Here is a 13,579-nt window from a genome sequence, read left to right on the forward strand (position 1 = left end):
AACATTTTGTGCGATAAGCGTATAAGCAGTGACGAACTCAAGAGTGTTCATTGTGTCATAGCTTACACATGTATACAGGGTGATTCACTAACACCTATCTTTTCAGTTTTATTCAACGTGCATTTTGTAGCATAACCTCGAATATGTGGAGCCTCTTTCTAGAAGATTTCAACTCAAAAGCAAATTCTATAACAAATTCTATCCTGGCAAAGACCATGGTCATAGGAAGAAAAGTGAAGAATGTAAACTTGTGAATTCTAAATAAGGTAGTAGAGCAGCAAGTGGTCAACTTCAAATACTTGGGATATACTACAAGCAGTAACACGAGCTTCTGCCAAGATGTTAAAAGGAGGATAGCAATGGCAAAGGACGCTTTTAATAGAAAAAGGAGCATTTTCTAAGAGAATCTGGAAAAAGATCTAACGAAGAAACTAGTGAAGGGCTTTGTGTGGAGTGTGACATTTTATGGGGCAGAAACATGACATTACGACTAAGTGAAGAGAAACAACTAGAAGCATTTGGAATGTGGATATGGAGAAGGCTGGAACGTGTGAAGTGGACAGACAGAACAAGAAATGAAGCTGTGTTGGAAAGAGTGGATGAAGAAAAAATTAAGCTGAAACTGATCAGAAAGAGGAGTAGAAATTAGTTGGGTCACTGGTTGAGAAGGAACTGCGTACTGAAAGACGCAGTGAAGGAATGGTGAACGGGAGAAGAGTTCGGGGAAGAAGAAGATATCAGCTGATAGACAACATTAAGAAATATGGATCATATGCTGAGACTAAGAAGAAGGCAGAAAATAGGAAAGATTGGAGAATACTGGATTTCCACTGAAAGACCTGCCCTTGGACAGAACACTTATGTATGTATGTATGTATGTATGTATGTATGTATGTATGTATGTATGTATGTATGTATGTATGTAATTTTTAATTGTAAAGGAAACTAAAATAACCAAAGATAGCATATTATGTAGGTTACTGGAACGTTTCTGAGAACAGTACGATTATTTAGCCGTGACAGTCGCCGACAATGTGCGCCTGGGTCAGGCGAGTCCATTAAGTTCTGCCAAAGGGTGTTCAGGTTAGTCAGTCACTTGCATTCAGAGCGATCGGATGTCACTCGTGCTGTAAAGCTGTGTTTTTCTAGTATAGTTAAGCTGTACTGAATTTCTTTAACCGACCGCTCGCCCTTATATCTACCCCGGAGCTCTCCCCACTACTCCTATTACTTCCCATCTTTTGCGTCGCCGAGCTGTCAGGACTAAGTAATCGGTCTGTATATGGTTGTAGATATTAACAATAAAATATAGTGTCAAAAAAGACCTCAGGAAAGTATCGAGGGTTAAAGATGAAAAAATTAAAAAAATTTCAAGATTTTTTTCCCTTATTTCTCTTAATTACATTTCAAATTCGTCTGAATTCCTTTAACATAGAAATCACGTCTGACTATACCCAAGCTGCAGTCTTTGACATAAAACCGACGAATTAAACTTTTCATAAATAAAATTAAATAATAATGATAATAATAATAATGATAATAATAATAATAATAATACTTACTTACTTACTTCCTTACACATGGCTTTTAAGGAACCCGAAGGTTCATTGCCGCCGTCACATAAGCCCGCCATCGGTCCCTATCCTGTGCAAGATCAATCCAGTCTCTATCATCACATCCCACCTCCCTCAAATCCATTTTAATATTATCTTCCCATCTACGTCTCGGCCTCCCCAAAGGTCTTTTTCCCTCCGGTCTCCCAACTAACACTCTATATGCATTTCTTGATTCGCCCATACGTGCTACAGGCCCTGCCCATCTCAAACGTCTGGATTTAATGTTCCTAATTATGTCAGGTGAAGAATACAATGCTTGCAGTTCTGCGTTGTGTAACTTTCTCCATTCTTCTGTAACTTCATCCCGCTTAGCCCCAAATATTTTCCTAAGCACCTTATTCTCAAACACTCTTAACCTATGTTCCTCTCTCAGAGTGAGAGTCCAAGTTTCACAACCATACAGAACAACCGGTAATATAACTGTTTTATAAATTCCAACTTTCAGATTTTTTGACAGCAGACTAGATGATAAAAGCTTCTCAACCGAATAATAACAGGCATTTCCCATATTTATTCTGAGTTTAATTTCCTCCCGAGTGTCATTTATATTTGTTACTGTTGCTCCAAGATATTTGAATTTTTCCACCCCTTCGAAGGATAAATCTCCAGTTTTTATATTTCCATTTCGTACAATATTCTGGTCACGAGACATAATCATATACTTTGTCTTTTCGGGATTTACTTCCAAACCGATTGCTTTACTTGCTTCAAGTAAAATTTCCGTGTCTTCCCTAATCGTTTGTGTATTTTCTCCTAACATATTCACGTCATCCGCAAAGACAAGAAGCTGATGTAACCCGTTCAATTCCAAACCCTGCCTGTTATCCTGAACTTTCCTAATGGCATAATCTAAAGCGAAGTTAAAAAGTAAACGATGATAGTGCATCTCCCTGTTTTAGCCCGCATTGAATTGGAAAAGCATCAGATAGAAACTGGCCTATACGGACTCTGCTGTACGTTTCACTGAGACACATTTTAATTAATCGAACTAGTTTCTTGGGAATAACAAATTCAGTAACAATATCATATAATACTTCCCTCTTAACCGAGTCATATGCAATAATAATAGTAATAATAATAATAATAATAATAATAATAATAATAATAATAATAATAAGTTTAACAATAACCCGGAGAAATTATTTCTCATCATATCTACTGAGTTTATGTAATGACAGGTTTCTCAGAATGTTAACCTTACAGAATAAATGTCGAACTGTTCTTATGTTGTTCTTCCGCTGATATACCTACTTATTTCGAAATTAAAGAATCGCTTTTTCTCAGATTTTTTTTTCCTACGGCCTGTTCCTCCAGCTGACACACACACACACACACATACACAGAGTGACGTCGTCATTCAAGAGACTAGATTAATGGTAAGAACGTGGACACAAAATCTCACCAAGAGAAGGACAGAGAGAGATATATATATCTCGAGTCCACGGATTGGTGTGATGGCATGGAGGTGATTAATGGCGTCTGCAGGATAGGAACTGTATAACATACAACTAACACAAAGCTTAATAACACTCCGGACCAGCATGTGGAGAGGATTCCACTGTAGTCAGCACAAAGAGTGTCGATTGTCATACATCTCAAAAGCGGCACCAAGACTCGCACAACAGAAAGAGACTATATAGGGTGTACATAAAAGACTGTAACACCATTACCAGGCTCCAGATTTTGACGCGGAATCTCAGATAATTCCATGTTATAGTCTGGAATGTTTATTGCTAATTACTGAAAGTATTTAGAGGCAATTAAAATGTGTTACTGAGATTATAAATCAGTGATTAAATGAGAATTTCAGGTAAAATCAAAGTAGACTAATATATCGGAAGTTCTCATACAGCAAATGTTTGGTTGTAACATGATAACATAGCAGTTTTGAGGTACAAGTATTTTTATTTTCGAGTTTTCTTTAAAAATCAGAATTATAGTTCACATATAAATGTGAATGAAAATAACATAGATTAGGAGAGTGTTTAATTATATTCAGAAACTCATGGTTTTCTAAAGCTTCGAAGTAGCCTACCGATAAAAGTGTTTTTTTTTTTTTTTGACATTTCTGGTCTTCCTCCTGGCCGTGGCTTATTTGTAACCCACTTCTGAGGTTGGGGCGCCTGGAAGGCGGAGTTACATTACCCCGATGATGTGATAGGATGATTATGATAATGTGGTGCAAGGAGAGGTCCTAACCTAAATTCCAGACCATGGACGAACACAGGAATAATCCCCTTTAAGGAAAAATTCCTGTGCTCTAACCGGGAATCGAACCCGGAACCTCATGAACTATAGCCAGAAGCTCTGACCACTAGACTATGAGGCTGGTCGTACTGATAAATGTAGATAGCAGGAAATGGCCATTTTTGGAGTTCTCATCTTCTGACCAAATACCACAGATTTAAAATGTATTAATTTAAGGGCTTAGGTACAGCTTACAGCAGTGAAAGTTTGGATATATTCACCTTTTTTTTCCTCTATTACTGTTTCTTGTACAATAATGAAAATTAGTACGTGTAAAATATTGTCCTTCTACTATATGAAAAAAAAATACACACACACATATATATATATATATATATATATATATATATATATATACATGTCTTAGGCCTGAATTCAAGTTGCAGTTTATATTCAAATTATTTTGTTTTTAAGTAGGATAAAATGGAGTCGATGGAAGTTGTGCAATTAGAAATTTCTGTAGTAGCAAACCTGCGTACCAGGGAAATGATAAAGATATTGAAGAAATAGAAGACGCGATGTTCATTATTGATTAGGAACTGGATTAGAAAGACAAATACACGACCGTTGATCATTACAAATAGAATGAGTGAAATCTTCAAGCAGATTTAATAATTCTTAATGTAAATGTAATAAAATAAGCAGGGCAGATTTATCATAATGGAAAATGATTATCTTGAAGCTACTACAGTTCCCCCCCCCCCAAATCTTTATTATTATTATTATTATTATTATTATTATTATTATTATTATTATTATTATATCATCTTGTTATACGTTTCCAATTCACTGTGGGCTAAAGCAAGGAGATGCACTATCACCTTTACTTTTTAACTTCGCTCTAGAGTATGCCATTAGGAAAGTCCAGGATAACAGAGAGGGCTTGGAATTGAACGGGTTACATCAGCTTCTTGTCTATGCGGATGACGTGAATATGTTAGGAGAAAATACACAAACGATTAGGGAATATACAGGAATTTTACTTGAAGCAAGTAAAGCGATAGGTTTGGAAGTAAATCCCGAAAAGACAAAGTATATGATTATGTCTCGTCACGAGAATAATGTACGAAATGGAAATATAAAAACTGGAAATTTATCCTTTGAAGAGGTGGAAAAATTCAAATACCTGGGAGCAACAGTAACAAATATAAATGATACTCGGGAGGAAATTAAACACAGAATAAATATGGGAAATGCCTGTTATTATTCGGTTGAGAAGCTTTTATCATCCAGTCTGTTGTCAAAAAATCTGAAAATTAGAATTTATAAAACAGTTGTATTACCGGTTTTTCTTTATGATTGTGAAACTTGGACTCTCACTTTAAGAGAGGAACATAGGTTAAGGTGTTTAAGAATAAGGTGCTTAGGAAAATATTTGGGGCTAAGAGGGATGAAGTTACAGGAGAATGGAGAAAGTTACACAACACAGAACTGCACGCATTGTATTCTTCACCTGCATGCATATAGAGTGTTACTTGGCAGGCTGGAGGGAAAAAGACCTTTGGGGAGGCCGAGACATAGATGCGAGGAAAATATTAAAATGGATTTGAGGGAGGCGGGGTATGATGGTAGGGACTGGATTAATCTTGCTCAGGATAGGGACCGATGGCGGGCTTATGTGAGGACGGCAATGAACCTTCGGATTCCTTAAAAGCTATAAGTAAGTTATGTAAGTAAGACTTATGCAACTTTTCTTTCTTTGAACGGTATTCTTTGCTTTACGTTGAAATATAACCCGACAACGTACCTAGGCCTACACCCCTTTATGCCATTATTTTCTACAAAGGACCGTACACTAAATTGCACAAATTATGTTCTCATGAAAAGATTACGGGTTTGATTTTAGTTTGGATATCCCTGCCCGTTTTATTTCAGTATAATTCCCTGATATATAGATCGAGGTCTGACTTAACACACTATCTTTCGAGCAGTGCACAATAAAAGAAAAGTTCATAAATCACTCTATAGAATAGGTTATTCTTGAATCTTCCATTATATTTTTGGTAACCCTTTTCGATTTATTGTAGCATAATTCCTTGAAATATAGACTGAGACCTTATTAGAAACACTATTATTTTCTGTAACTTACGAGAGAAAAGAGAGAAAAAAATGAATTGAAAATATAAATCTGATACATAAGAGAATTATTTTTTTCTGTTGCCGTTTCTATACTAACTCAGACGGTAAAAGTTGTATTTCTTTTATACGTCCTATGTCGATATAGGAACATTTAGTTCCAGACTCGCAAACGTAAAATAGACCTCTACAGTTCTCGATTTCATGTTCTCCAATTTTCCCCATTATTTCTCCCTCGTTTTGCTCCCTGTCCGCTCTCTCTAAATCATGATCCTTTATTTAGACACTAAACCAAAGCACCGGCCGCAAAAAGTAATAACAGAGGTTTCAGCTACAGTGGAAACCATAAACAGCTTTACGGCTCACCTGCTTCTAGGTTGAATGGAACGTTCGACACTGACTTTATGTTTCATTTCTGTAAAGAATAAAGTCTGACCTGAAGTACAGAGAAATATTTCACGCAATCTCAACATTTTGCGAAGCTCAATAAGAAACTGTAGATTATAAAATTATTTTAAAGTTTTCAATCATATGATTTATCGAATAATTTCGAGGGAAAAATTGTTCCGGAGCCGGGTATCGAACCCGGGACCTTTGGTTTAACGTACCAAGGCTCTACCACTGAGCTACCCGGGTTCGATACCCGGCTCCGGAACAATTTTTCCCTCGAAATTATTCAAATCAACTTTACAGGGAGTTATACCTGAAATCTTGATTTGCATATGATTTATCTTTTTTTTTTTTTTTTTCAAAATTATTATTTGCTAATACATATTACAGAAGGAAATTTATGAACGTTTTCGCCTATACGGCATCATCAGATATTCAAAATGTTACAACGAAATCTAAACGTAAGTCCGATAATGTGTTCACAGTAATAAGCATAACAATGATTTGAATAACTAATCATGAGTAATATGTAATAAAATCTGATATTGGTGTGAGAAATGCTTAATTTTTCTTAAATTTGTGTAGTTTCGCCGACTTGCCAAAAGGTGAAATATAATAAAAATATAAAATATGAATGTAAATTACATAGAAGTGGTGTTACATTTTGTTAAATGTATATATGTATATATGTTAAATATATATATATATATATATTGTTAAAATTGGTAAAATATTTGTACTTAATATCTGTGTGAGACAGATTCTACATGGTTTTATGCAAATATTACTGATGTTAACGATTAAATTATGTATGTCTTATATGCAACACATTTGTTGAAAATCTTCTATAACGATTGTTCAACAGGTTCTTGACTTGTATTGCGTACTGTAAGATGTATTACTTACTTATTTACTTCCTTACTGGCATTTAAGAAACCCGGAGGTTCATTGCCGTCCTCACATAAGCCCCCCATTGGTCTCTATCCTGAGCAAGATTAATCCATTCTCTATCATCATATTCCACCTCCCTCAAATCCATTTTAATATTATCTTCCCATCTACGTCTCGGCCTCCCTACAGGTCTTTTTCCCTCCAGTTTCCCAACGAACACTTTATATGCATTTCTGTATTCTCCCATACGTGCTACATGCCCTGCCTATCTCAAACTTCTGGATTTAATGTTCCTAATTATGTCAGGTGAAGAATACAATGCGTGCAGTTCTATGTTGTATAATTTTCTCTATTATCCTGTACCTTCATCCCTATTAGCCCCAAATATTTTCCTAAGGACCTTTTTCTCAAAATCCCTTAACCTGTGTTCCTCTCTCAAAGTGAGAGTCCAAGTTTCACAACCATAAAGAACAACCGGTAATATAACTGTTTTATAAATTCTAACTTTCAGATTTTTTGACAGCAGACTGGATGATAAAAGTTTCTCAATCGAATAATAACAGGCATTTCCCATATTTATTTTGTGTTTAATTTCCTCCCGAGTGTCATTTATATTTGTTACTGTTGCTCCCAGGTATTTGAATTTTTCCACCTCTTCGAAGGATAAATCTCCAATTTTTATGTTTCCATTTCGTACAATATTCTGGCCACGAGACATAATCATATACTTTGTCTTTTCGGGATTTACTTCCAAACCTATCGCTTTACTTGCTTCAAGTAAAATTTCCATGTTTTCCCTAATCGTTTGAGGATTTTCTCCTAACATATTCAGGTCATCCGCATAGATAAGAAGCTGATGTAACCCGTTCAATTCGAAACCCTGTCTGTTATCCTGAACTTTTCTAATGGTATATTCTAGAGCTAAGTTAAAAAGTGAAGGTGATAGTGCATCTCCCTGCTTTAGCCCGCAGTGATCTGGAAAAGCATCTGACAGAAACTGGCCTATACGGACTCTGCTGTACGTTTCATTGAGACACATTTTAATTAATCGAACTAGTTTCTTGGGAATACCAAATTCAATAAGAATAGCATATAATACTTCTCTCTTAACCGAGTCATACGCCTTTTTGAAATCTATAAATAACTGATGTACTATACACTTATACTCCCATTTTTTCTCCAATATCTGTCGAATACAAAAAATCTGATCAATAGTCGATCTATTACGCCTAAAACCAGACTGACGATCCCCAATAATTTCTACTACATATGGAGTTACTCTTCTGAAAAGGATATTGGACAAAATTTTGTACGACGTCAACAAAAGCGATATTCCTCGAAAGTTACTACAGTTAGTCTTGTCCCCTTTCTTATAAATAGGTACGATTATGGACTCCTTCCATTGTTCTGGTACAATTTCCTTTTCCCAAATAGCAAGTACAAGCTAATAAATTTCGTTAGATAATGCTTTTCCACCCTCTTGTATTAATTCTCCTTGAATTTGATCAATACCTGGAGACTTGTACTTTTTCAAATTTTCTATCGCAATTTCGACTTCAGAAAGTGTGGGTTCCGGTATAAATGGCTCAGCAGTTTGTATTTGAATTTCGTCCCGATCATAATAATAAAATGTACGTACGTATGTATGTATGTATGTATGTATGTATGTATGTATGTATGTATGTATGCATTCACACTGCAATGGGTATATACCCGGTGGCAGTGGTAACTAATTACACTCAATAAAGACAATAATAAACATAATTAATAACAATACTAATAATTAATACTAACAATAATTAATAATAATATAAATAATAATAATAATACTAATAATAATAATAATAATAATAATAATAATAATAATAATAGCAGGGAACATCCTAAATTAAATGAAGCACGATCAGTTAAAATGATATTTAAAGTGAATCTAATCTGTACCTTAAACCTATGTTCGAACTAAAACCCACGAGTATGATATGTTCATATCTGCACAAGTAACTTTCAACACTACACTCATTTCGCTATCAACTCACTCACTGCACTAGAACTACGACTCATTTCATTGATTCTATCCTGATTTCACTAAGACTTCAAAAACATTTCACTGTTCAAATACTTTGCACTGACACTATAAACTGTAAAGCTTCACTGACAGGAACACGTTTCACTTACTCAACACACTTCACTGACACAACACACTTCACTGACACAACGTAATTCTTCACTGATAGAACACTTCAATAACAAAATATCAATAACACACTTTAAATGATAATAATAATAATAATAATAATAATAATAATAATAATAATAATAATAATCACTATATTATGCCAATAAGAGAAATAATAAGCAAATTATATTTAAAAACCCGTGTACATTATTATGAAAGGATTCATTTTCTATCTTTTTGAAGCAATAGATTATGTTAAGGGACTGGAACGCCCATCTGCTGACGCGTACCTCGGAGTAAACACATAATGGCCGGTCTGTTGTGGTGCGTTTCTATTACCGATATGTTTCCATAACGCCCTCTTCTACAGGAGAGCAGGCGTCGTAATTGCATTTGGAACGCGCACCAAAATGAGGATTACTTGTGACACTTGGGCGCCCGGCTCACCAACATCCAATTATTCCAGTCCTCCTAGCATAAAAACAACCGCAAGGGAAGCTCATCTATAACTAACATTTTTATTACTCGTTTGGAAATTATACGCGGCTGCCTTTACACGTTGTATAGCGCGAGATACGATCTCTCAAATTGCAGTAATTTTTTTATTATTATTTTAATCTCTAACACCTATAGCATGAAGCTGTAACATGCATTTATGTTTGTCTACCTTACTTTAGCGATGTAGTCTGATCATATGATAAAAAAGAATCGATGGCTTATGGGAATATATCCCACTTCCAATATCATTATTTGGTGCAAAAACTTGGAGTTTAATGCCAACTGATTCTGCTGGAGTTATTATTTGTGATTACGTATCGAATGAATGCGTTTCCGACTCCCAGTAGGAGACGTTTGAATTATTTCCATCCAGCCCTCAGGACTGCATATATGCTCAGAAGCAATTTGGGCTTCAATTTTCACGGAGTGTAGTCCACACCTGTGGAGTAACGGTCAGTGCGTCTGGCTGCGAAACCAGGTGGCCCGGGTTCGAATCCCGGTCGGGGCAAGTTACCTGGTTGAGGTTTTTCCGGGGTTTTCCCTCAACCCAATATGAGCAAATGCTGGGTAACTTTCGGTGTTGGACCCCGGACTCATTTCACCGGCATTGTCACCTTCATATCATTCAGACGCTAAATAACCTAGATGTTGATACAGCGTCGTAAAATAACCCAATAAAATAAAAATAAATTCACGGATTGACCCAAAAAGAAAAGTAAAGGCTGGTTCAAAATAAACCGGAAACGAGAATCGGAACGAAAACGAAAGCGGTAAAATTGCTAAAATGTGTACATTTAAATGTGAGCATTCACAATTAACGAAAAGCTTGCCAAAGCCCGGGATCGGGAACGCAGAATTAGACAAGTTTCAACTTTGGCGTTCACGTTTCCAATCACAACCCATTAGATCCATTCTATTGCCATGTAAAAGCTATTTTGTCGTATATTTTTTTGCAAGAAGACCGTGACATAACCTATCCTTTATTTTGTTCTGTGCTATGCATCATGGAGCAAGTTTTATTTGATGAGATTCTAATATTGAGTGTTGAGGAAAATCTTCACGTTTATGATAAGCGGCGCATCTCATATAAAGATGAGAAAATGAAGGAGAATACGTGGCTTTCAATAGCTGCATCTTTGAACACCGATCGGAAGCGAATCATATTTTATTACTGTATTGGTTGTATTACACACTACATATTCATGCTTCAATTCAGTAACTACTGTTTTGTTCATTTTTGTTCTATTACAAATGTTTCTTTAATTATTTTACATTATGGTAGACTTAAAATAGGTTGTGATAATAAAGATGCATGGGCATATTTATAGTACCATACCTAATGAAGTCCACACCTATGGAGTAACGGACAGCGCGTCTGACCGCGAAACCAGGTGGCCCGGTTCGAATCCCGGTCGGGGCAAGTTATCTGGTTGAGGTTTTTTCCGGGGTTTTCCCTCAACCCAATACGAGCAAATGCTGGGTAACTTTCGGTGCTGGACTCCGGACTCATTTCATCGGCATTATCACCTTCATATCATTCAGACGCTAAATAACCTAGATGTTGATACAGCGTCGTAAAATAACCCAATAAAAATAAAAAAAAAACATACCTAATAAAATGTTTCAGTTGAAATTTCAAAGTTGGTTAACCCGTGTTTATTTTTGCTGCCTTGTACTCATGAAAGAACGCCATTGGTCAATTATACACCAATAACATCAAAATGCGTAATATCGACTTTACATATCGTTATTGACATGCATATCGATATGCATAGTCGTCTAAGTTCTCGGTTTATTGTGAATCAAAACTTTTCATATTGACGTCCTCTGCTTCTCGTTTTCATTCTGGTTCTCGTTCCCGGCTTATTGTGAACCAGCCTTAACTGGAACAGTTTAGAAACTTTGTACACAACGATACGTCTGTCATACAACTATATGTTCTACATGTTTTCCACCAATGTGTACGACATGTTCCATGCAGTTTATCATCCTTGTGATAGATGGGAGGATAATATTAAAATGAATTTGAGGGAGGTGGGATATGGTGGTAGAAACTGGATTAATCTTGCTCAGGATAGGGACCAATGGCGGACTTATGTGAGGGCGGCAATGAACCTGCACGTTCTCTAAAATCCATTTGTAAGCAGTAGAACCCCGATTATCCGTCACCCTATTAACCGATCAGCGGATTATCCGACTGTCTTTCTCTCACTCTGTTCTTTCTTTCTTTGCTGCGGAAAAAATTATGTAGTGCTATACCTTATATTACTAGCCTACTTATTCTTTTCTAGAGTCTATTATTATAAGTTTTTATTACAAGTGTACTGCCAGCAATAGGAACAGTTACCGATAGGCCTACTTGAAGATGTTTTTCCCAAATTATAAAATAGTCACTATCTGCTTTCAAAGAAATGATCCCAAAAACTTCCGCAAAATTTAGAGGAAACCCGTGCAGCATTCAGTCCTTGTTCTACTGTTCGAATGCTCGTACTTCATAATTTCTATCCAAAATATCTTCCACGAGTGTCAAAAGTGTTTTACTAAGTATCAAAATAAAAATACAAATAATTGATCAGTTTGGGAAAGGAGAAAATGCGGCTCCTCTCGCATCACAATCCGAGATTGGCAGTAGAAATGTGCACGATTTAATTAAAAACAAGAATGAAGTGTATAAAATCTTTAAATCTACAACAAGAAACCACTATTCCTATATTTCCACAAAAAATCAAGGCAAGGAATTTACTTGGCCCTTATAAAACCATTGTTGACAACCGGACTTAAATACCGGTAAACTTCTGATTCACTATCTAGCACAGGACTGGGCATGAGAACGGCTCAGTCTAGTCGGCCAGAGCTGCTCTCGCTCCGAAAGTCACTTCAATTCCAAGCCAGAGCAGAACTCTCACGCAGTGGCGGACTCGCATTACAGCTACCTTCCCTGCATTAATATAACAAGAGTCACGGTTGTTCTAGTCAATCAGTCTGTCAGTACATAATAGTTTATAAGGATATTACATCAATCCATTGTACAGTACAGAATTTATAACACTCTTATTAATTTAATGAAAAAAAAAATGCACTCTATGCACACACACAAATCATTAGGCTTATTTACATAACCCATACGCACATACTGCAATCTCCTCACCACGGTTCTACGAGACAGACGTATGGCTTCCACTTCCCTTACTTGCTGTGGACAGAGTTCATCTGCCAATATAATTAAACATCGCTTGATGAATTCACCTTCGTTGAATGTTTTCAATTTCTTTGCAATTTCGTGGCACATTTTGTAGCTAATTCTCATAGCCGATTCACTAAGTGCATTATTGTCATCCTGTTAATATATAATATAATATATGATATGATATATGATATGATATGATATGATATGATATGATATGATATGATATGATATGATATGATATGATATGATATGATATGATATGATATGATATGATATGATATGATATATGATGTGATATGATATGATATATGATATGATATGATATAATATAATATAAAATAATGTGATGCGATATATGATATGATATGATATGATATGATATGATATAACATAATATATAATATAATATAAAATGATGCGATGCGATATATGATATGATATGATATGATATGATATGATATGATATGATATGATATGATATGATATGATATGATATGA

At 35.6% G+C, this 13,579-nt stretch overlaps 1 protein-coding gene across 5 annotated transcripts in view; it reads left to right on the forward strand.

Annotated features, from left to right (window-relative positions):
- LOC138696857 (zwei Ig domain protein zig-8-like) overlaps positions 1-13,579 on the forward strand; it is a 1,911,002-nt gene that overhangs the window by 1,135,339 nt on the left and 762,084 nt on the right. The window lies entirely within an intron of this gene.

Source organism: Periplaneta americana, chromosome 3, assembly GCF_040183065.1.
Source record: "Periplaneta americana isolate PAMFEO1 chromosome 3, P.americana_PAMFEO1_priV1, whole genome shotgun sequence".
Lineage (NCBI taxonomy): Eukaryota > Metazoa > Arthropoda > Insecta > Blattodea > Blattidae > Periplaneta > Periplaneta americana.